At 40.1% G+C, this 26,604-nt stretch overlaps 1 protein-coding gene across 2 annotated transcripts in view; it reads right to left on the bottom strand.

Annotated features, from left to right (window-relative positions):
• The window catches only part of SNCA (synuclein alpha), a 65,398-nt gene that overhangs the window by 23,440 nt on the left and 15,354 nt on the right, over positions 1-26,604 (bottom strand). The gene's annotated exons all lie outside the window — the stretch shown is intronic.

Genomic DNA, 26,604 nt, shown 5'->3' with positions numbered 1-26,604 from the left:
TGTGGTTCCAAGTTTTTCCAGGGCCAGAGCTGCCATTTGTCTCCTAGGCTTATGCCCTCAGGTGCTTGGAAATTACAGCAAAAGCCAAATCCGAGGCTATCAGCCTCATGGCATCTGATCTGCATCATGTAGACTCCTCCAGCATCACCAAAATTCTTAACTTGCACAGCCACAAAAAGTGCAGGTGAAAGTAGTTAGGAAACAGCAGGGATAGGGGAAATTATCCCAATTTCAGGGAATGGTCCTATAGCAACTGCAGACAGAGCAACTGCATCTTTCTTCCCATGCCCAATCCTTTTAGTGAACCATGGGGAAATTTCATTCCTGATTCTAGGAGGGTCAGGAGAGGTGGGTGGGCAGTGAGGAAGAGCAGAGGAAGGGGTTTTTAAGAGTAACCATGTAAGCTGAATCCACAAACCACTACCAATTAGCTACAGAAGAACTGCAAGTCACTGTCACAGGCAAAAAACTACAGTCTTTTCTCTTTGTAATGGAGAAAAAGTCAAGCCAGGTGTCCTATTCTTGCCTGAGAAGTGGGAATAATTAGGGATCCTATAGAGCCACTTCCTAGCAACACCTGTATGAAGAGTATCCTATGAAGCACAAAAGATATATTTTTAGACAAAATTTATCATGGTATTCACATGTATAGTGTTATCCAAATTAATAGTATAGTTTTATTTTTCTTCTCCTTCTCTAAAACAATAACTAGAATTATTTTTCATATTTAAATGATTTCTGTTGTTCAGCACCTAAGAATCTGGCATAAAACCAAAGAAGAGAACACATGTAAAAAAAAAAGTGTAGATATCAAGGGAAAACACTCTCTAAAGATCTTACTGAGCAAAATCAATATGAAAAAGGAATAAACTGCCAAAAGCTATCATCACTAAACCAATTTCCATGGTCTAATGAAAGGAAATATCCCACGGAAGCTTTGGCGAAATTATTAAGTCCTTGGTTTTGACTTCTCTGTTCCTCTAGAGTTTCTGATAAGAAATCAGTTAACTAAGTGAAGAAACAGATCTCTCAGCTACTCAATATGTATATAGGGAAAAAACAACCTCAAAGCTAACAATAGCTTGAAACACCTTCTTACCATTAAGCCCTCTTCCCATCACCTCCATGTAATGCTTCAATTTTAAATTTTTATTATTATTTCTGATGTTACTATTATGATAATAGCTACATTACCTCTGAGCCCCTGTTATTGGAGGACTCCATCTTCACTTAATCACTTTCTGGCAAGTAAATAACAAAGAACAAAACCCATGGTGTTAAAACCTGTCTTGCACAAGAATGACATTTGGAAAGAATGGTGCTCCAGGGCTGCCATGGAGTTAAAGTGAGATCTATACAGTCTATACAGCTTTGTCAACCATATCTATTAATTTAGTGTTCTGACTGTTCTTTACTAAACTTTGAACTAAACTAACTATAACTCTAAACTAACTCTTTTACTAAACTTACTTGAACATCTTTACTGATGTTCAGCTCTGCAGAACTCTTCACCTTGCTTATGACAACAGCATGCCAAGCTCTTATATTTTGCATAGAAAAGGCAGAAACATAATACAAGCTCTGCAGGTAGGGGAATGGGGCTTGTAACATCCTCAGTGACTCAGTGCAAAAGCCACAGGAACTCTGAGGGGAACTCTGAACTTAGAGCTGCTGGTGCAGAGCTGGAAGCTGATGCCATAGGAGAGGGAACACCATTCTGCTCCAGGTGTTCCAATCCTTGGGATCTGATGCCATAGGAGAGGGAACACCATTCTGCTCCAGGTGTTCCAATCCCTGGGATCTGATGCCATAGGAGAGGGAACACCATTCTGCTCCAGGTGTTCCAATCCCTGGGATCTGATGCCATAGGAGAGGGAACACCATTCTGCTCCAGGTGTTCCAACCCTCGGGAGCTGATGCCATAGGAGAGGGAACACCATTCTGCTCCAGGTGTTCCAATCCCTGGGATCTGATGCCATAGGAGAGGGAACACCATTCTGCTCCAGGTGTTCCAATCCCTGGGAGCTGATGCCATAGGGAAGGAAACACCATTCTGCTCCAGGTGTTCCAACCCCTGGGAGCTGATGCCATAGGAGAGGGAACACCATTATGCTCCAGGTGTTCCAATCCCTGGGATCTGATGCCATAGGAGAGGGAACACCATTCTGCTCCAGGTGTTCCAATCCCTGGGATCTGATGCCATAGGAGAGGGAACACCATTCTGCTCCAGGTGTTCCAACCCCTGCCCATGGAGCTGAACCCTTCCTCCTACTTACCCAGTGGCCTCTGCCCATGGATGCAAACTTAAAAGTAGCTCAATATGCATTCCAGGCATTTCAAGCTCAAGAGTTAAAAAATTAATTTTGCTTGGCAACATGACCTTATGGTGCCTTCCTTTAGAGGGGTTCATGTAAACCTTTTTCCTATAGTAGCAATTCTATATTCATAACAATAATACACATAAAATAGAAATATTGAGCATTAGCCATCTTGTTTACAACCCATACTGGAAGGACCTGGAAAAAGCTCCACTTGATCCACCCAGCCTTGGATTTTCTTCCCTGCTTACTATCCTGATCTTTAATTGAATGTTACTGTCTCCATTTCCATCAGAACGATGCATAGAAATAACTCACTTACGTACAATATTCATTACAGTACAATATAATACAATACATCCATTTCTGATTTTTCTCTTGACATCCCAGGCAGAAGCCACACACTTCACTGCAGAGTCACCAACTACATATGTCACTTCCATATTTTTGTGGAGTCTCTGTTGACTACTTGCTTGCTTGCCAAGTCCTCAGCAGGGAAAAGGGACACAAATCTTACTTAGAAGAAAAGTTTTTCCTCTTTGGTTTGCCAAAATATCACTTTCCACTGGGGAAAAGGAAGCCACATTCCATATACTATATATACCTAGCTGGGCCTTTGCTTACCACTTTCTATGCTGTCTCTGCTTTTTTCTTTTTGCCTGTTGAACTAACATTTTTTATTTATTTTCACATGCTGTCCTTTGCAAAAGTGCACCCTGCTTCCTCAGTGTATGCTGCTTCCATCATTACCTTAGCCACAGGGTGTGTACAGATGTTTTGGCTGCTTCCACTCCTTATTTAGTGTAGGTTACACACTCTGATAATCACTCAGCCCCCACACTGATCTCTCAAACTGAGAAACACTGCCAACCAATTACTTATCTTCAGTCTCTCATTGCAGCAAGCACACTATCCATCATTCTTTCTGCAAACCCTGACACCCCTGTTCATTGCCTTTGGAAAAAACAAAATAATGAGAGCATACAACAGCACTAGGTTATCTTTTGCTCAAATGAGTAAATTGGTTTATTTTCTTTTTCTGCAGGAAAATCTGAAATGGAGTCCTCAAAGTGTAGCTGAGCATATCACCTGCTATCTGCCAACTGCACCTTGGGCTGTTTGGTGGGTATGGCAGCAAACCAAAGCCCTAGGGCAAAGCTTCACCAGTCAGCTGGTGCCAAATTCAGGGTGTTCACAGCAGGGTCATGCTGGCAGAAGAGGCAGTCCCAGATTTTAATGGTGCAGTGAATTCTCTATCAGTTTCCAGCAGCAGTAATAACAAACTAGGATGTTCAAAGGAAAGTGATCTGACATGCATGGTAGCCAATTTTCCTTTCCCTGCTAGCCCCATTCTCTCAATTTGTCTACTTTATTTAGTCAAAACCCTTAAGTGTTTCTCATGTTGTTCAAAGACATCCCCAAGAACCACAATAAAACCACCTCCTTGCAGAAATATGTATCCAAACGTGCTTTAATGGGGAACAAGTTAATTGAAAGGTGGGGAAGTCAGTAAAAGTACACAGACATTACCAAACTAACATTGTGAATAGCACATGCCCAGAACTTCTCAAATACAAGCAATTCTTTTTGCTTTACTGAGTATAGCTACAGACTTTAGAAAAAGTCTTGCATTTTTAAATTCTCTCTGCTTTCTCTCTGTTACCCTATGATGGTAAAATTTATTTAAGATCTGAGAAGTGTGGGTAATAAGTTCATATAAACTAAGTTCATACTAACATACTAACTAAATCCTTTTGATTTAAAAAAAGGCATCATTGCTTCCAACTCCCCATTTCTGAACCAGGATGATACGGGGTGTGCCACTCCTATGGGCTCCACCAAGAGCCCTCTGACCACACTGTCACATCATTTACTCTTTGATACCTTCTGAGAACTGCCAGTTGGCAAACTACTTGAGCACCATCCCCACCAGGGATGGACAGCTGGCTTGGTTAAGGTTGAATTTATTGTTTTTCCTCACCTCTTTTTTTCTTTTTTCAGAAACAGTCCATAGGTTGTGTCTCGGAAGCCCCTTGCAGCATGCAGGGGCACAGAGGAGGAGATGCCATTCCAGTGCTCCCTCCCCATGTTTGTGGGTAATAAAGCTTCTGTCTGACCTCTCCCCATTTGTACCAGTGTGGAGATGCACTTGCAGACCCCAGAATCTCTGATAGCTCTGTACCACACTTGTTTTGAACAGAACAGAATCTTATCCTTGTCTCAAGGAAGGCTCAAACAAGTAAAGCCAATGACCTTATTTCATTTTCCCAAAACGAGCAGGCATTTCAGGCCTGCATTGTAGTTGGTAGAACAGTATGTCTTACAAATTAAACAAGAAAGTGTTCCCAAAAACATACTGAATAATGCAAGACTTGAGGATTTACTATGTTTTTCACAAGTCTTAACATAGTGTACTTATCTATTCAGACTGTACTGAATCCTTCTTTTTAGAAAAGGCTCCTACACACAAAGATGACATTTATGAGCCTTTCTCCTCCTCAACTAATTTTGTTCTGGTAGGAGTATGTAACTTATTTATGGAATGTATTTGGGTGGAGTGTGGGGGTTTTAATCACAGGCTTGAGAAATATTTGTTGTGGGACTTTTTGGTCAAGTCTGAGGGGATTCAGAATTAGTAATGTTGAGAAGCCCAGTTGGAGGCACATCAGAAATACCTATTTTAGGGCACTTCTAATTAATTTCAAATTAGACACCATGAAGTTAGTCCTAATTATGGGTCACTCAACAGTTGCCTTAGACAGTGTCCAAATTTTTGATGCCAAAATGATCTCACTTTATTGCTGCTGAGAAGGAAATAAAGCAATTAGGTGTTGCTTTAAAAAACACAACAGCACAAGCAGCAATTTAAGTTTCCTTTACCTGGCAACAGTCAAAATTGTAGCATTACCTGCAAAAAAAAAAAAAAAAAAAAAAAGCTTCACTGAACTGCTTTCTGTATTGGGATTCCATTGTTTAGAGAATCAAGATTGATTGGGGAGAACTGCATAATGAAACAGCTGAAATGGGTATATTATTCCACTTTCTCAAGCAAACATTCCTTCTCTTTCATACCCTTGGAGACAGAGAAAGATCACTCCATTTGAAGGCAACCTTTCCTCCAGTCACTTTAGAGAAGGAAGTAAAATAACCAGGACAAGCCTACATGAAAAAAATAAAACAACTCAAAACAACAAAAAAAGGAAAAATAACCTGTATTTGTACATGGGATTGCCTTGACCCCAGTGCAGAACCTTGCACTTGGCCTTGTTGAACTTCATGCACTTGGCACAAGCCCACTTTTTGAGCCTCTGGATGGCATCCCTTCATCCCTTCCCTCCAGCCTGGTAGCTTCACCACATGGTTTGCTGTGGGTGCACTCAATTCCACTGTCCATGTCACATTTAACAAAGATGTTAAACAGCACTGGTCCCAGTACCAACCCTTGGGGAACACCACTTGTCACACATCTCCATGAGGACACTGAGCCACTGGTCACAACTCTTTGGGTGCAACCATCCAGCCAGTTCCCTATCCAATGAGTTGGTCCATCCATCGAATTCCTGTTGTTCCAGTCTGGAGATCAGAAGGTTGTGTGGGACAGTGTTGGATGCTCTGCGCAGGCCCAGGTAGATGGCATCTGTTGCTCTGCCTTTATCCACTGGGGCTGTGACCCCATCGTAAAAGGCCACCAAATGAGTCAGGCAGGACTTGCCCTTAGTGAATTAGTGCATTAAGAAGGCCCAGTGAAATTAACATAGTTAGATTTTAATGAAACAACTGGTTTCATACCCCAAAAAATCTTAAAAATTAATTCAATTTTATTTTAATAAAAAGAAAGCCTTAAGAAAATTTAGAAGCTGAAAAGGATGTCAATCAATACAGAGTTTGGGCAATTTTTTTTTAAACTATCTTCCCCAAATAACTGTGACAGAAAAGACAGTCACAAATTTAGAAGCGGTAACGAAGTGGAAGGAATTATGAATACTGGCAGCAGAACAGGAACATGAAAATCTTGAAACTGATTCTTAAGCACAAAAGCTGCAGAATTTGTTCCAGAAGTTGCATCTGTATTTGTTCATGAGCCTAAAACTTCACTTTTAAAAGATACTATTTATAGTAGGAAATCTTGAAAATATGAGCCAAATGTGACTTACTTATGTGTGTGCTCAAAACTCATGAAAGACCCAAATGGCAGCTCAGAGATGCCACATCTCCACTTCACCTTTGGCTGGTTTGTCTCAACAACAGTTCACCTTTAAACTCAGTTACTTTAAGCTCAGTGAAGTACCCCAGTAAGTCTCACTACAAAAGCTGCCTTCAGTTAATGCCCATAAAGGCCCACAATTGCAGATTCCCTTTCCCAACAACACCAGTTGTGAAGATGCTCTCCACAGAAAGACAATGCTCAGTCTTACAATTTCTTTTAAATAAGCAGATGGCCAAATGATTGCACCAGAACATTCCTACAACAGCAGCAGTCAAATGCAATTTTGAAGACAGTCTCTTCCAACACTATATCCAGGAGATATGGTGTTCAAAAATATCCAGGAGAAGCTGCAGTTAACACCAGCCCATCACAAAATATTCCAGAACACATTGTACAAACACAATTCTTACAGCCTTTTCAATTGCATTCCCCATTCTTTTATTTACATTCCATTACCATACATATGAAAAACCACTGCAAATATGCATGCAGTAATGTGTTTGCCAGAGTATTTAACCAGTCCCATCAGAGAGGCTTTGTGAGCTTGGAAGACTTTCCATCCAAGAGCAGGAACATTACACACAATCAGTGACAAAATACAGAGCACAAATAACAAATCACAAATAACAGACTGAACAATCAATGGGCTGGAACAGCCAAATAATTTTGAATAATAAGCACAATCATGGAAACTGAAATCTGTTCACATATCACTTGCGGCCAGAAGAACTGAACTTTTTTGCATAACAAAGTTTCAAAATAAGCATGAGAAAATGCACTATAGGAAAAAGATGGCCACTAGGACCAGGAAGGAAGATAATACCTTTTTTCCCCTGCTCCTTACAACCATTCAGTCCACGACAAAAAAAACCCCAAACAGCTATGCAGAATAAGTTACATTAAAATGTAGGATTTCCCCTTCTTTCCTATTTATCTATTAAACCTGAGTATTTTTCAGGAAGTGCAAAAAAACCCAGACCCAGTTAACATCAAAAAATAACAGGATGAAGAATAATGGAGAGAACTCAGATTTTATATATATTTTTTTGATCATCAACTTGACCTTTATCTGCTAAACAGCAGAGAGATGATGAGGAATGCTAGGTCAGCTGTCTTCACAGATGACTACGAAAGGACATCAAATAAAATCACCAGTGCCACAATCAAAACCTTACCATAGGAAGGGAACCTCCAGGAAGGCTGGAGAGGGACTTTTCATAAGAGTGTCCAGGGATAGCACATGAGGAAATGGTTTGAAACTGGATCTTTTAACTCAAATGGTTTTTAAGTTCTTCAGTAGGAAGGTGATGAGACTCTGTAACAGATTGCCTAGAGAAGTTGCAGATGCCCTCTCCCTGCAAGAGTTCAAGTCCAGGTTGGATGAGGATCTGAGCAACTTCGTGTAGATGAGAGGCATCCCTGCCCATGGCAGGGAGGTTGGAGCAGATTATCTCTAAAGGTCCCTTCCAACCTCAGCCATTCTGATTCTATGATATTGTGGCAGCAGAGAGTTATGTGCATTCAAATAACTGAACAGGTTGAGGGATATCAGAGAAATACAGCACTATTCATGCAGCCTACTTACTGGCACCTCTGAGTTAGGAAGTCCCTCAAGTGCAAATCCCCACTGGCAAAGGGAGAATATTGTGGAGTGAGGCCATGGCATTCATGTCCTGCATCTTCCAGATGAGGTTCCCATGCCACAGTAACATTTACAGCTCTTAGGTTCTTGTCTCTGCTGTATTTATAAGCATATAAACACCTAATGCTAATTTCTGAGGAGGGGAAGGATGGATGGATAATTGTAGCAACATTCAGTGCCCCTAGGAAATCAATGTGACCTCTTAAAGATGCAAAAGTTCCTTCAGTCAGTAGGTACTGAAAAATGAAAAAATAAAATAGCCAGGGATGGCTCCCTTATACAAAGCAACATATTCGAAGTAGCTTACACATGTGGAAAGGAGAGAACAGGAACTCAGAGTGTGTCAAAGGCCACTCCTATCCTCTGTGGATAGGAAGAAAGGTAGGATGATTAACAGCCTTACAGCTTTTACAATTATTTCCACCATACAATTGATTAAAGTATGCTAAGGGAAAGTTCTCCAGAAGGTAGAGGCTGCTTTAGCTGTTATTTTTCCTGACACTTCACCATAGCACCTTGAGGGTGAATATTCCTGTAAATATTCATACTGTTTATTCTGTAGAGAGTGAATAATCCTGTAGATAATTGTTCTTAAGCACTCTTCTGATTTTTTTACTGTAAGATCAATATTTACTCAAGCTAATGGCAACTGAAATCATAAATAGCACCACCATCAAATAAGAAAAATACCCTTACAGAGACAGAGAAGTTACAGGACACCATCCTTTTTTTTTTTTTTTTTCCATTTTGTTTCAAAGTTCTCCCCTCTGAGAAGCAAAATTATTTCTGCTTTTAACAAGAAGTCTCACTGCTATCATTCCTATGGATAACTTGAGTTTATGCAGAGGAGTTAAATCATTTGCTCTTCTATGGCAACAGGACGGTGTTACCTGCTGAGTTTGAAACACATCTCATGTTATAAAACATTGATCTAGACAGAGGGATTTCTCAGCCTGCTATCACATCCTGAATTGAATATACCTTTGCTCCAACCTGGTTCATCAAAAAAAAAAAAAAAAAAATATTACCAGCAGCAGCTCCATGGAACAGTTTCCAAGCAAACTACATCTGATATTCTTATTAATTTGTTTTTAGACATTTCACACTGAGAAGCAAATAAGTATGGCAATAGGTTTTAACTGAAGGTCCAGACACTTGAGTCTGGTTTGACTCAAACAGAACTACAGAAACCTTCTTTTAATTTGGCTGGCAGCATGGAAAGCCAAATCCAATTTTTTTTTTCCTTCCAAAATCCACAAACATATTAACACCATAAGAATCTTCAAACATCTCAGTGATGGCTACAATTTCAAGAAGCACAATGAACAATTTAAAACTACATTGCAAATCCAGCCAAACACTGAGAAGCAACAATACCAAAAGATGCATCTCTGAGTCTGAACAGCTCAACTCCATGTTTCAATTTCACATGGGTCTGAGAGACTTCCCCTGGCCTTTAGGCATTAGAAGCTTCTAATTTTTGTTTGAAGAAATTCTACAAAGTTTGGTTTTCCTGTGACTGTTAAAAACTTTTTTTTTTTTTTTAAAGTTGAAGACAGTCATCACCCAAATAAAATTAATTAGTTTAAATTTTAAGAGAACAAGCAATTCATCAGGATTCGGCTGTGCCTGACCAGACAGATGGAACCAAAATTTCTTTCAGAGATCAGAAGCTGTTGACAACAGCTTCCAAAATTCTTTAGGAGCACTGGCAAATTTTAGTTAGTGTAAATTGCTGCTGGTGAAATCCCAAGGGATTTTCCAGTAAGCCATTTAAATGCTACCTGTAGATGCCTAAATCCATACCATGATTACATGAGTGTCTACATTTGGCAGAGAGTTGGCCACTTCAGATTCTCACCTCTGGCATCACAGAATAGTCCTGGTTGGAAAGGACCTCTGAGATCAGTGTCCAACCGTACACGCCAAAAAAACCCCACCAAAAATAACTGAACAAGCAACTTTAGTAATTGGACAATTGATGTAGTTTATTTTCTTCAGCTTCCTGAACAGGGAATAAAAAAACCAGGCTTCCTGCCTTGCATTCCCAAAAAGACTAGAAACATCTGTTCTGAGGATAAAAAGTGACAGTTGGCTTTTTAGTTCTTTGAAATAATCTGCATACTCTTCAGAGGGTAAGAACTAATGATTTTCACCAGTTTAAATGCTTGAGGATCCTGTTCTACAGAGCTACTTTTCCATTGCTTCTTTTCTTGGATACAATGCAATAAAAATGCACTACACCTAACAAAGCCTGAAGAACTGTATTCCTCCATCCATCCAAACTGCACTCTTCAGGATCCAATGCAAATTCCAACAAAAGCACAGGACTTCACCCTGGGATTACTGAAAACCATATTCCATTTACAAGCTCTCAGTTCATGCTGGGTTTGAGGGAAGCACTGTAGGTGTTCAGAAGACAATCCCATGTGATTTGAGATGGGGTTTTTTTGGGTCTTGTCCAGAAACAGAGGTAAAGAAGAAGTATGAGAAAAAAGATCAGCTTTAAGCCAACATTCACCTGTGAGCACTTGTTCCCAGATGGGTCCATTAAGGCACAAAGCATCCTCCTTCCCAGCCCTGATAGAGGTAAAGGGATTCACCTTTCCATAAGACTAAGTCTTGAAGTTAATTCAGCCTATGCTGAGAGACTGATGAGGAGTCTTGGTGCTCCCTGTCTTCTAGAATGGAGTAGGACCATGAAAATCCAGTTGTTTCTGCAGCATCTATATGTAACACATCTGGACTAAGCCAAACAAGTCATACATGAGGATCAGTGTTGCCAGTTCAGGCTGAATGTGCTTTTTAACTGTCTATTTAAACTACCCAAACATTTTATTCTGTTTCTCATCTCTTTTCTCAAACAGAAATAGACATTTAAATGTGGTACTTGAGTCCCTCCTATCTAAATAATGTGACACAGAAAACAGATGTCAGGGAAAACACACACAGAATGGTGCTGCTATCACAGCTCATGCTACTGCATATGTGTTCTGGTAGGAAACACTATAAACACAGCTCAGGTCCTAGGAAAATACTTAAATCACAAGGATGAAGGAATTTATTATGTTCATAGAATCATATAATTGGCTGGGTTGGAAGGGACCTCAGAGATCACCAAGTCCAACCCTTGACCCACTACTGCTGCAGTTCCCAGCCCATGGCACTGAGTGCCACATCCAGGCTCTTTTTAAATATCTCCAGGGATGGAGAATCCACCACTTCCCTGGGCAGCCCATTCCAATGCTTGATCACCCTCTCTGTAAAGAAATTCTTTCTAATGTCCAACCTAAACCTCCCCTGGCACAACTTGAGACCTCTTGTGCCCTCTTGTCTTGCTGAGAGTTGCCTGGGAAAAGAGCCCAACCCCCCCCTGGCTCCAACCTCCTTTCAGGGAGTTGTAGAGAGTGATGAGGTCTCCTCTGAGCCTCCTCTTCTCCAGGCTGAACACCCACAGCTCCCTCAGCCTCTCTTCATAGGATCTGTGCTCGAGTCCCTTCACCAGCCCAGTTGCCTCCTTTAGACCTGCTCCAGCACCTCAATCTCCTTCCTGAACTGAGGGGCCCAGAACTGGACACAGGACTCAAGCTGTGGCCTCACCAGGGCTGAGCACAGGGGCAGAATCCCTTCCCTGGACCTGCTGGCCACGCTGTTCCTGATACAGGCCAGGATGCCATTGGCCTTCTTGGCCACCTGGGCACACTCCTGGCTCTATGTATGGCAAAAATAAGGCAAAACACATCCTTGGAAATTTCCAGAGTAATTAGTTTGATGCAAAATTTCACAGACATCTCATGGAAACTTTAATATCTAGAGGTCTGTGCTTCTGTAATGTGATGGGCTTGCAGGATAAAGAGTATACAGTGTTCTGCCATTCTGTCCTCATAAAAGAACTGCTTGAGAACTCACAGGTCACCAGCTGTGTGATTACTCTGTTATCAGATCAAAAACTCCCATTTTGTTACAGTGCTGTGCTTCTCTGGCAGTCTGAGGAAGGTTCTGATAGATTACTGAATTTCAAATAATATGGCAATAAAGACCCAAACTCCTTGGGTTGGGAATGGAAGATGGAGGAGGGGAAAGTATAAAAAGAAAAAAAGACAACAGTACTTCTACATCATTATGATTTGACTTCTACAGAGTTAAAAACTGTGTACAGAGGAGAAAATACACTGATCTTTCATAAGAGAAAAAGTTAAAAGGCAGCATATGCCATTACTGATCATGGCACATAAAATAAACACATATTGAGATTATAGTTCAAGAAAACAATCATCATAGTCTGAATTATCTGCCCAAGAGCACAGCACCCATTTGGGTTTTGTTTTTTAATCGTGAAGCAACGCTGTGCGATGCTTGACCAAACATTTTGTATATTCACAGCTGAAGAACCAAATAGTTCCTGACTAGAACATCCTGCTCCCTGCCTTCTGTACTGCTTAATTTTTTTTACTAATATCAGAATCCATTAGTACTGATTATCAAGAAGCAGAAGAGTCAGTAAAAAATCTGGCTATGCACCAAATTATGTCAGATTCTCAGATGTTCAGTCTCCACAGTCTTGAAAAACAAAACTGTTTATGTGGCATAATTAAGTATGCAAAGACCAGACACTCCTGAATAGAAAGCAGAATAGAAAGAAAACATCAAGTAAATGGAAGACAAGTTTTTCTGTTGAGTATGTTTGACTGACAATATCAGCCCTTCCTGTCTTGCTCCATCCTTGCTTGCTGTCCTCATTCTCAAAAAGTGTCAGCCCATGCTGAGATGGCTCAGAAAGCAGTGAGATAAAAACTTACTGCCAAAGGAAGTAAGAAAACTCAGTTGCCACCTTTGCCCAGCTATGAGCATCCCAGTCTTACCCTCTTGCCCCTAATTCTAGTTTACTTAAAATCTTTCCAATCTTCAAGACATACCAGGCTGATCTAAAACTATGGTGTAACCTGGAATTAATAATCAGCAAGCTCAAAACAGCCCCTCTTCTGCAGACAGAGATATTTCCAATGGGATCAAGGGAAAGATGTAACAGACCCCCCAATACCATTCTTGCATGTAAAGAACCTGATGTTACCTGCTGCTCTGCATTATTTGGATGTTATTCACCTATTGCTTGATGTCTCAGGAATTGAGCACCTGCTCAGCTGACTAATGCTGACTTCCATGGCAAAGTAGGTAAGATGACACTAAAGGTGCTATACAGGAACAACTAAAAGACCAGAGAACAACAAAACATTTTCATGTCACATTTTAAAACCAGAAAAATTACATATCCCATTCTCTAGAGACTTCTTTCTAATCATTACTCAATGTCTGGTGGCAAAACTGTTTTTTGTTTGTCAAGGACAATTATCTGCTTTCTCTCATATACAACTTTACCAGATAATGACTGAGATTATAAACAAAAATTTGAACACTGCAGAATGCATTTCTCTGACAGTAAAAGCTAAGCAGAAATGAGTCACAAGTGCTCTGAACACAGAGTCCAAAAATCCAGAAAAAACTATACAGAAATATCCCAAGGACCAACATTGCATAATGGAACCATGCTCTTATTATAGCCCATTAGAGATATGACTGAAAGTCAACTATTAATCATAACAGCTACAAAACAATCCACTACAGTATTGCCAAATCTTTAGTTCCACTTCAACAGTTACACATATAGGCACATTGATGTATGTAGTTTAGACTATTATATATTATAAACACAAAATTGCTTTTCTTGCAAGATCCTGTTGAACGCTGAAACTCTTCCCTGTTTCTTCAGCAGCCCCAGTGACCTCAGTTCAGTTCAGCTGCTGAAAGCACTAATGAGTGGCTGAAGCAAAGAAGAGTCTTATCCTTGATGCACTTGTAGTTTTGAGATTAAGATATTAAAGCAATTAAGTCCATCTAGCGTGCTGGGACACAGATGATCATGAGTAGCATGTACTCAAGCATGAGCATGTTTTCAGTAAATGCTTCTTTCACATGTACAACCCACTGACAAATACAACAGCCCAAGTTTCCCCAGTCCCAGTGTTATTCCACAGAACATGCAAGTGCTGGACTCTGGTCTCCTGCCCTTTGATTTTGGGATCAAAGCACGATGTGCTTCTTGAGAGCCACTGCTCAATTCATCAATGAAAAGAAGAGCTTTGTGGTCAGACCCCCCCCCACTCCTAAGCTTGCTGAGCTTGGATCCTACGTGTACACTTTTTGAGCTTCTGTTACTTTGCTCTGAACCAAGTGAGGAAACTTCATGCAATTCCTCACTGTGAGGAAGAGAGAGCTCCTCTGATGAAAAGATAAATGGGTTTTCTGCGCTCCTCTGCCCTCACCTCTAAAATTAGTATCAAAAGGTGGCATATGCAGAATGGTATTTTGTCAAAGCAGTGTTTCCTTCCAGCAAAGAGACAGTGATCAACATAGTCAGGTGTTGTACAAGACAGGCCACAATGTCTGGGGATGAGTCAGTAAAATTCCTTCTTCCCATTTAAAAGAGATTAAACAAAACCAACCAAGCAACAAAACAATCCCATGCATCTCACATCTACCAATCGGAAATTACCTCACAATGCATTACAATAAGGGACATAACAGATGAGATCCTGTAGCACAGAAGCTCTTCATTACCATATTACACACTGTAGCTTGAAACATAATCAGGATTTTGACAACGAAGTGGTTTTTGCAAGCAGGGGACAGTTAGTGTCAAAACTAACTAAAAGGACAAATTATTTCAAGTTTTCTTCTTTCTAAAGAATCTTTAGCAAAGGCTATGGCAACTGTGTTTTTCTCCTGAAATGCCAGATATACACTGCTAAATATAAAGAAAACCCTCAAAGTCAACCTGAGATCCTACTTCCCTTGGACTGTAACTATTAAAGATGTTTCATCCAAACTACATCTTCAGTTTCTCCTGCATAGCCACACAGGCTATTTACACCTGGATAAGCAAGTTCATCTAGACTTAAATAACTGAAACCTAGTACTAGGGTAATTAAAAGCCTAGTTTGACTTTATGTTGATGATTTGTAAGAAAAGCAGTCCAGTTCTGATCTCCTGCCAGTCTGCCTGGCAGCTCAGGGGCAAGAAGTGACTACAACTGTGGTATGAACAAAGTGAGCACTCCTGAAACAGTAAAAATGTGTAAGAGGAGAGCCAACACTTGGAACATTTTTACACTTTGTTGAAAAGCCACTTTGTTGGCTTTTCTCTCAGTGTCAGCATTGTGCCCAAAGAGGGACACTCAACAGCAATGTCAATGGACACTGCCAGAATGGGTTTAGCACCATCACTCCTAGTCAACACAGATACATTTTTCTAGGGCAACTTTTAAATCCCAAGGTGCACAGACTGAACTTGAAGTCACTGAAGGTACTTAACAGGATGCAGAACACAGTAACTTGGAGAAGAGAGCTCGACCACTTGTGCTCACTCATTTTATTTCAAGTTTGCCTGATAGCTCTTCACTGTACCTTTTGGTGCTCTTCAAGCCAAGATGAACAGCCAAGCATGAGTCTCCTTCAGCAGGTTTCTGTTCAGTTGCTTTCCTTCCCAGATACACACTACATGAAATCTAGAGGCATAAAACTGAGCTAAGGAACAAGGGAGCCAGGAAAAGATGAATGAGCAAATCCACTTCCCTCCTATTACCTCTCATCAAGACATTCATACCACTCCAAATAGCAAGGTCTAAGTTTGCTTTATAAACTGGTTTTATCACTTCACCCAGCCTCCCCTCTTCCTCACTTTTGGGCTATGGCTGGCATTTACATCAGTCCAAGCAGCCATGTTTTAAAGCACACATCTGAAATGAAGCTGAGGAAAATATCTGCAGAGAAAATTAAGACTCAAAACCACCATTTCAGATGCAGAGATGGTGAGTAGGAGGTGGAAAGAAGCACTGCTAAATCTGTTACCTTTCCTGTGAATGATGAGCACACCACCCCTACCAAAAATACACTATGAAGGAAACATCATGCTGATGACCCTGAAAAGCAAGTTCACTGCTCTGGTTTAGACAGCAAGTCAGCTGTATGTCCTCCTTCAAAGCTACTAGAATAGCTATTACTTTACTTTTCTAGAAAAAACCTCATGAAATTTATGGAAAAAAAAAAAGTCCTAAAAAAAATTAAATCCTCATTTAAAAAAGCTGTTTTATAAATTTGAAGCTAACAAAAGAAAACAGCTGCCATAAACAAAGCTCCTAGTAGAAGTTTCCTGTTGGTTTGACAGACCTGCACTCCACTTTGTCCCAACAGCCACCACCAATCTCTACTCCCCTTGCCCTTTATCTGTCACCCAAATCTGTATTTATAAAGGGGTAGCACACAGCCTCTCTCCATGCTGTGGATAAAGAAGAGCTTTTAGCTGCTGAACACATCAGTCCAGCATCAAACATAGCAAATGCACTTCAGACAAATGTCTAGGACCATGGCAGGGATAAGGAGAGGGGAAATTTTCTTCTGTCTGCAAGCAAGTGCAAAACACATTCATATTTACATCACCTTTCCAGTGACTTTTCTCTTGACCTGTAAGAATAATTTTCTCCAGAGAGGAAAATTAATTCAGCCTCTAGCTCTGTTTGATCTCTGCTCTTTCTCTACATAATCATTTACATACAGTATGTCTATCTGAACTCTGTCAGTTGTGCCTTGAGGGATTTGTAAGATGAAATATCATGGACAAAATTAAAAGTGACCTAACCATTATTAAAACATGCTACCAGGAATCTGAAAAGCAGCATTTGTTCAGATCAAGTACACAAGGCATTAGCTAAGTCAGACAGGGGTTAAACAAGCACCTTAGGATACAATTCTTATATGGTGTTAAGTAATGAATTGAAGTGTCTAATGCACAGTGTAATTTCATTTTTTAATTGCCATTAGTATATTCATTAGGCAAAGTGTGTTTCATACACATCTATAAACAGCATTAGGGATATAAATCCTACCAAACTGTGTTTTTCCACAGTTCAGTGACTGCATGCATGCTTGGAATTAAACCACACATTACAACAGCTGTAAAGTATTAACTGATTATGTACTGTTAGCTTAATTAATTATAAACACTTCACATTAAAAGCAACCAGAAGGTGGTTACCCAGTTCTCAATACTAGAAGTGCAACCAGGTTTCATAGCTTCCAGCCCTTTTTCCCCCCAAAGACTCACACATAATAAAGAAAAGCTCCAGGTCTTGAATGTGTTCTCTACCCTAGCCCAGTTGCCCTTTTAATTTCCTTCCCCAAGCATATTTTGCTTTTAAGCAAAAGCTTTGCTTCTAGCTTTTAAGAAAAAAAAAATTTAAAAATCTTTAGGTGTAATAGTTTGTTTCAATCACTGGCTTATTATCTTCTTCAGCTTGAATGGATACTCCCTGTTAGAAATACTGTCTCTACGGATAAGACCACATTCTCATGAGTGACACTCACCCTGAAACCCTAATGGAATTTTTCACACCACTCCAGGGCTGTGCACGTCCATTTAGACCCTGTGCACACCCTCTAGGCCCTAAACCCATCACAGGGAATTAGTAGGAAAAAAAACACCCCTACATCCTTATGTATAATAGCATATGAAGAAAGGATTGGATTTCACAAAGAAAAGGTAGAACAAAGGTCAGAGAGAAAAAAAAAGCAAAAAAAAGCTTAGAGCCTTTGCTTTGTCCCACAGCCCCAGAGAATAAGTACTGTAAGTCCCACATTACTGGCAGGGTATCAGCTCCCCTGGGAGATGCCCCTTCCACACAGGATGGTATGGGAGGTGGGACAGAGGGATTAAGCAGCCTCAAAGTCACAAATCCTGTTTTATGTCCTCTGAAGGAACCACAGTTAGATTGCTCCTCTTTCTAACCTAGCTAGGAAGCTTAGTAGCCAACCTACTAATCAGGGCAAAAGTAGTTTTCTTGCCTGTGTTTGCTCATCTTGAGCTTCATTTTGACTTTTCTGACCCAAACCTGGCAAACCTTTTGAACATGTGCTAACAAAGCACCAGGAAACAGCTTTGAAAGCTAACACCAAAAGCTTGGAGGGCAATCAATACATCTAATAAGTTTCAGAATAGGGTTCTCTGCCTGCCTCACTCTTGCAAAAACCACAGGGTTTTTAGAGGACAAATTTAGCATCTTACACCTCCAGTTTCCTCACAGGGAATATTTTGCATTAGACAAGCCACTGGCAAAAAAAAAAAAAAAAAAAAAAGGTTTGCAACCCAAATTTTCACATGTACTTGAGACAATGTTAATTCCACATTACAGATACATCACAGAAACTTTTGAAACATATTCTTTGAGATAAGTACTTGAAAATTATTACCAATAATCCTTACACAGACCACTTAACTTTCCCTATTGCACATCCCTAGCACAGGTGAAAACAGGTGACAGCCAGGCACTCTAATGATAGTTCACTGTAGAAAAAAATGGATCCTCTCTTATGTACTGGTAGATCTGAAGAAGTCCCAGGCATCCACAGAGCTATATACAAGCTTGTATCTATTAATCCACAGATTAAGGAAGCTCTATCACTGGTCAAAAAAAGCCACCAAAATGCTGTATAACCTAGACCACTGATATTTGCTGATGGCACTGGTCCTCACACAAACTTTCTCTCTACTAATAGTAATAACAGGACTACCTAATGAAGTGCTAATGAGAGTATTCTGACATCTTTCCTTCTTCCTCCCCCTCCCTCAACCTACAGGTAGGTTTTATTTTTAATTTTTTAGGAGATGAAATTGGATTGATCTTCTTCCACACTTCAGTCCTGAGTAGTTTTGAAGTTTATACAGCCAATATATATATATATTTATACAGCAGTCCAAGGACCTCAGTTTGCCACTCATACCTATACTAAGCATCCCACTGCAGTACTTTGCTGAACAGAGGCTGGCAGACTTAAAACACATATTGCTGTGCTTTGCCAAAATGTCACTTCAGCATCATAAACTTTCATTGATAGCTAAAAAAACCCTGCCAGTTGCAATGTTTGGCTCTTACACTGTCAGCAAATGGTTGATATCACACACAAATCCTCTGAAGATGACTCTGAATAAATCACTTTTAAGCTCCTTACCTTCCAAGGCTTATAGCTTCAACTTGGCCAGCAAAAGAAAGGAACACTGGAGCATCCCAGAAGATGCTAAGGAGATTATTGTAATCCAGCAATGTTTGTTTGTAAGCTACAAAAACCTGCCCCTGAAGTTGCACAAAAATATCACTATTAAGTTTCCCCACCTATCATGGGTTAAATAAAACTGTTTCCCATCTGAAATAGCCAAATCTTTCATGGAACAGCAAGAACAGGAATAGTTGGCATGAATATGAATCATCCTGAAACAAAGTTAAACATATTCCTCTCTGCAAGTAGCATCTTCCTGAATATTTAACATGGGATTGGAAGTATTTAGATCAGGAAAAAAAAAAAACAAAAAAACACATTTCTTCGAGTACAGCACAAAATCCCACAGACAGATCATAGGAAAGACTGGGACACTGTGAAACAGAACCAGCCCCCATTTAGTCTGGGAAACTTGCCTAATGCAGTGGCCATACACACACAGGGGAGAGAAACACAGGAGCCTGGAATGTGCTAGGGGGGCATATTGGGTTAGAAAGGCAACTGGAGATCAAGGATATAGAAGGTGGAAGGAACATGAGAGGATGGAAAGAGTAAAGATTGCAATCAAGCCTTGTAATAAATGACAAAATCAGTCTTCTGCTAAAATGCCGTGGAGGATCTGTTGCTACTCCCTTACAAGGGAAAATAAAAAAGAAAAATTGTGTCCTACTCTTTGTAGGCATTACAAATCTCATTAGCATGACACAAGAACAGCTCCTAGTGAAGAATGTGCTCAGCTTTATCAGTTGGCAAACAATTCTTGGTTTTGGAGACAAAGGGAGATGGACACATTTCTCTTAAGGATGGGGGTACTTTACTTCTCCAGGGTCAAAGCTAAATCTGTTGTTGAGCAATTGCTAGAAAACAAAGAGCACTAGGATGCCACTCAAAAGCTGCTCAACTTAATTCCTCCACAGTTATTTTGGGTACATTATGGTCAGAAGTTGTGAAGGCAGCAGGAAGAGTCAGAACATCATTCTGCACTAAAATGTTATCTCACAGCAGGAAAGATATTAGGAAACCAGGAAAACTGACAAGACCTTTACATTAAGCTTGTATTTGTTCCTGTATAAACAAAGAACAGTAACTTTCAGGGTATTTAAATAATACCATGCAAGTTTCCTTCCCTTGTGAATCAGCTCTAGTTCTGCTTGAGTAACAGATGTCAATGCATAGAAATGCTCTGACAGAGAAAGTGATCTTCCTTTAAATACTATTATTGTGCCCTCAGAGAAAAAAATACCAACAATGTCCACAGGAGGAGAGGCATCTTCTCTGCTAACCAGGGAGGCCAAGCACAGGTTGCAATTCCCAGCACTTTAACACTCTTCAACCAACACAGAAGCTCTGGCACTCCTATCTGCAGTCACCCATCTTTCACCCCCTATTGCTATTGTCTGAGCATATTCATGTGTATTTTTCCCAGTCTAACTTCAAATATTTCTAACAGTGGTGTTCAGATCAAAATAAAATAAAGCTATTGATGTCCAAAGTGCTACCAGAACATGCACATTCCTGCTGAGAAAGGAAGTTGCACAAAAGGTCAAAGAAAAAAATCAGGGAATTTCCTTGCTGGCTTTTGTGAGTTCTGTGGCCTTCCTATTTAGCAGCCTGTTTTCTGTTGGCCCCATCAGCATATTTCAGCAAATAAAGTTCCTTGTAAGCCAGTAAGTCTGCTTTAAGCATTCTCTACTGCTCTTTATGTCATTACATAGTATCAACATACACCAAGCTACATACATGACTCTTGCCCTTGTGGAAACACCAAAGGAAAACAGAATGGTATTAATGAAACTGCATTAAGCAGCCTCAACTGTAATTGTTGAATTTATTTTGGAAACATATTAAAATCATTGCATTGAAGCCACTTGCTTTCCAATACTGACCATTCATGTAGGATCCTAAAGCAATTTCACAAGTCTAATGACATTCAAACCTCTGTACAACCTCAATTCTTGAGCTTTCCCATCCAACAATACATGTGCACTGCCATGAGAGGGAAATTTGACTGTGTACATAAAGCAGATTCAAAACCTTAATATCCCTCATGTATGGGTGCCTTATGATTTATAATAAATCAGTTCCCTGTTTCAAGAATATGGATTTGCTTTACAGAACTGACTTGTTACAGATGTTTTATTAAAAAAATACTACTATTAATTCCGAGACTAGTAAGAAAGGCCCTATCAAAATAGGCCAGTCCAGCCACCTTACAATCAAAGAGATTTGTCAGTTTCCTGACAGTCCCACTTTTCACCAATTCCAAGACACAGCTAACAAATGTTTTCTCAGAGGGATCTTCCATGATTCAGCTCCTGAGCAGTGTGGATGCCTTCATGGGGAATTTCTCTCCTCATTCTTCCACTTTCAGTTCATCTACATACAATGAAAAACCAAACTGCTAATTGCTGCTAAGTACTCTTTCTGATTTGCAGTAGTCACTCATACATGATACATAGATCTATAAATGAAATGGTGAAATACTAATACCTGTATCAAACTCTTCACATGTTATGATTTCAACAGAAATTTGAAAGCCAGGATTGTCTGACTGATGTTCAGTTGTGACCATCAGAGCAGACCTCCTCCTATACATCATCTAAAACACTTTGGCTTCCCTGAAGAAAATTTTGTTACCCTGCCAGAGACCACAGTATGCAAGCTCTCCAAACCACTGCTGTAATTGCTCCTACAGAACAAGCAAAAGTGTAACATCAGAACCATGGTCAGGCTCAACCTGAATTACCAAAAATCCCACCATACAGAACTAGCACTGCTCAGCTCATCTGCAGTGAGTTTGACATCTCACTGTTTGGCAGGCTTGCTAGGAATCTATATTACATACATTTAATCTGAACTTATCCATCTTCTACACCACATAGAGACCTAAGTGACAAGAAGTAGTTGAGAAGGTCATTTAGATGTTACTGCACCCCTGGAGCCTGCTTGCTCTAAGGGTGTTCCTAAAAAAGTACCAACTCCATAATTAATTGTATGGAGGCTATTTCTGCATTTGCCACACAAAAAATCTTAAACTTTACTTGCTTAATCCAAGGCTTGATTTTTTCCTCATAATAAGCTGTGGGGGAAATTAATAAACTCGATTGTTTTTTGTAGCATAAAATTTAATGGGAAGGTGGAGAAGCCCTATCTCTTTCTGAAGAAGTGAATTGGGTACCTCTGCTTGGTAGCTTTTCTTCTGTGTTTCTGAGCAAAGCTTTTCAAGGCTAGCAGACACCTGCAGACTGGAAAGAAGATGGGGAACAGTCGTTCTTTAAAGAGCCAAGTACTCTGTAGAGCACACTGAGTATAAAGATGATCAGAAAATGATGATCAGAGATAATATTCTTTCAAAATTCATGGTTCCACCTAAACAAAAATTTTGCCATGACTGAACCAATTTCTAGAACCTTATTTACAAAAAAGTACATTAAAAATATCACTTTTAAAAGTTTCAATAACTTTCAGTGTAGCATGTCAGTATTACTGGCATAGGAAATAAAATATGCAAAGTATATCTCAAAGAGACAAATAGAAAATGCCTGAGTTTTTCTTTTTTAAATATTAAGCATGGCAATTATATTGCATACAGGTGGCAGGGGGACTGATAAAACTAGTAAAAGGGGACTTCAATGTTAGACATGTAAGCCCACAATAACCTCAGTAAAAGCCAAATGTCAATCTTAAATTCCTAATCATTTCCACAAAAGGCTTCTACAGAAAAGACTGAATCCCAAATTTTTTAAAATGCAAAATAAGTGCAAGAAATAAAGATTTCATATTCAGCTTTTTTCTTTTGAAACTACAGGTGATAATGAACACTTTTTTGGTAACACTCAGGAATCTTACTCTGCAACAAGACAGAACAGAAATCTTTGAAAGATGAGGTATTGCTTGCATTTCAAAATGGGTGTTTAATGAAGTAGAAAAGTCTCCCTTCTGCCACTGAAAGAGAAGAATCTTCAGAGGCAACTATAGCATTTGCATCCCTTTTCCCAGTAAGATTGCCCAAATGAACAAATTGCAGCTGTCTGGAGCACACTGTGATGCTTTGCATCTTAATAAAAACTAAGTTGCTCTCATTTGCTCAAAATTAAAAGATGTTTCATTATGTCTTTATTCTCAGCAGTGCAAAATGTCTCATAGAGCTTCCATGTAATGAAGAGAGAGGCTCCTACATCTTGGTATATTTTATTGTGGTGACTCCCCAAAGTGGTTCCACCCTGGCTCTAAGCCAGGTGCAAAAATTGAAAAAGTTGGTTGTTCAGGAGATGAACAAATCTGACCAAGGAAAGTAATAAAACCAGAAATAATCTACACCTCTGGGGCCCATTGCACTGAATATTTGTGCTAGGGCAGTGTTTGGCTTCTAAGGAGACTCAGGAAATGCAGACTGAGATGGGGATGATGGCAGATCACTAGCAGATCCCAACAGTCATCATTTGATTATATGGGCTTCTGGAGTTATTTGGAAGTAGCTCTTCATATTTATTTCACAGTCTCTGATGCTGCAATTGTCATAAAATAAGCAAACTCCTCCAGCTGTCACAGCAGGTTATAGCAGCTGAAGAATAAATCAAGTTGGAAGGTGTCTCAGGAGGTCACTGTTTGCTATTTTCAGTTGGAGGATTTGGACTCACTTATATGGGCCCATGTGAACTGGAAGAAATCATTGGTCACATGTCTAGAGGCCAACTAAACCAATGATTATCCAATGCCTTTTAGTCTTCTGTGGTAGAAACAGTCTGCAATCATTCTCCCATCCCCTTTTAATGGATAAGAATAATTTGCATTTCCCTGTCAAATAAACATGAGTTGCTTACAGTGTGTGAGCAAGTTAAGTGTTCATCTTGGGATGAGCATGGGATACACAGCTGCTTGCTTTAGGACAATCCCAAGTAGAAGTCTGGAAAGAATAATCTGCCAAATATGCTGCTAGGCATGCTCAAGCTCTAGGAGTGAGTTTTCTCTTATTCCCAGGTAGATGGGAGATACACAGCCTTAAGAGACATATGGTTATAGATATAAAATACACAAAGTTACATTGGTATTTTGATTGTATGCCCAGTTGGTACTTGCTCTTATTTCAGAAAGTTCCACCTAGTTCCTATAATGGACCCGTGTCCCACTGGTGTTCTGAACACCCACACGCCTGGTCCCAACCCAACTGCCAGTTTACCTGGAAAATCCAAGCAAAATCAAACCCATTCACCTCCAAATGGCAGAGGAATCCAGAAATACCAGGCTGCAAAATATCTTTACATGACTAAATTTTCATGTTAACAATTTTGAAACAGCAACTCTGCCCTGGCAAATCCAGTAAGGGACTGAGATGCAGAGCACTCTGTTACTCTGCATAGACATCTACCCATCAGCTGTAGATACTTACCAGCTATATGGCCATACTGCACAGATGACTGGAAATCTCAAAGTACCAATATCAAAAAACCAAATGAACAGCTTTGCCTATCTAAAACCCAAAGCATCAGTTCAGAATGACAGTATTTATAGGGCTCTGGAATAATGTGCATGTACAACAACCCCATGCAGCGCTACAGACTGGGGACAGAGTGGTTGGAGAGCAGCCAGGCAGAAAGGGACCTGGGAGTCTGGATTGACAGAAAGCTGAACATGAGCCAGGAGTGTGCCCAGGTGGCCAAGAAGGCCAATGGCATCCTGGCCTGTATCAGAAACAGCGTCACCAGCAGGTCCAAGGAGGTGATTTTGCCCCTGTACTCAGCCCTGGTGAGGCCACACCTCGAGTACTGTGTCCAGTTCTGGGCCCCTCAGTTCAAGAAGGATATTGAGGTCCTCGAACAGGTCCAAAGGAGGGCAACCAAGCTGGTGAAGGGACTCAAACACAGATCCTATGAGGAGAGGCTGAGGGAGCTGGGGCTGTTCAGCCTGGAGAAGAGGAGGCTCAGGGGAGACCTCATCACTCTCTACAACTCCCTGAAAGGAGGTTGGAGCCAGGGGGGGGTTGGTCTCTTTTCCCAGGCAACTCTCAGCAAGACAAGAGGGCATGGTCTTAAATTGTGCCGGGGGAAGTTCAGATTGGATATTAGAAAGAATTTTTTCATGGAAAGGGTGATCAGACATTGGAACGGGCTGCCTGGGGAGGTGGTGGACTCTTCATCCCTGGAGACATTTAAAAAGCGACTCGATATGGCACTCAGTGCCATGGTCTAGTGACTGTGGCGGTAGTTGCTCAAGGGTTGGACTCGATCTCTGAGGTCCCTTCCAACCCAGCCTATTCTATGATTCTATGATTATGAATGTTCTTTACATTCACAGATGTGATTTTAGTCCATTGCTGTCATCATGACTCACATTAAAGCTTTACAACATACAGAACCAATTTAAATGAAAGCTGAGATTTCCTTCATATTTCATAAAAGGATCTATATGTATGTATTAATATTAAAGGAAAAAATACTGTGTATGGTCATCACTGAAGTAGGTAATTGCATATTACAGCAATCATGATCCTTATGTGGCTGAATTTCAAGAGCTATGAACAGAAAAGAATGTGCTCAGCTTCAAACTATGGAAGAACTTCAGCAGGAACTAAGAATATAGAGACTATTGAGGCCACACCATACTCATGTATCCCCAGGCAGTTCATTAGGTACTTGATTTTGTAAATCTTCCAATATAGCTTTTACAAAGGACCATGGCTACATCTAAACCATCATTTTATTTATAGCTGAACAAAAAAGGAAAAAAAACCAACCAAAAAACCCAAAACAAAACCACAAAAAACCCTCAGGAAAACTGCTTTGAAAGTGAAAAAAAAACAAACCTTGCAAGATGTTTTCAAGACCAGCCCACCACAGTGGAGTGAATGCCTACCACAATGTAATACCCCTTTTTGCCTCCTTAAAGAACCAATAGGATTTTTCAAATAGACAGGAATACACTTCAATGGATAAGGATAAAGAAGACTTTTCAAGGATTCAATTTTAACAGCTCCTCTGGACACTAAGGAGAAAAAATATACCCTAGAACTTCTTCATGCTAAATTCATGACAACCACATTTTTGTGCAAATACTCATGCTAATATTCTTTATAAACTTTTTTTTCTTCTAACACTAAAGTGGTCACACAGAAAACAGCACAACATGAGCTATTTGTTTCTTATTTTTGTCTTCAAACAACAATACACACATTTTGGAAACTACCACCTGCTATCTGGGGTCACTTTTCACCTAATTTAAGTAGAAGAAAAGAAGTTCAGTGTATTAGCAGCACAAATGTAGTTATGCTTTGTATCATGCAAGTAGCTGATGTTCACCTAGATCCTAGAAGAGAAGTATTTACAAAGTGTTTTATGA

This window comes from Heliangelus exortis, chromosome 4 (assembly GCF_036169615.1).
Source record: "Heliangelus exortis chromosome 4, bHelExo1.hap1, whole genome shotgun sequence".
Lineage (NCBI taxonomy): Eukaryota > Metazoa > Chordata > Aves > Apodiformes > Trochilidae > Heliangelus > Heliangelus exortis.
The sequence above is the reverse complement of the archived record's forward strand: the minus strand, read 5'-3'. Positions and strand labels throughout refer to the sequence as shown.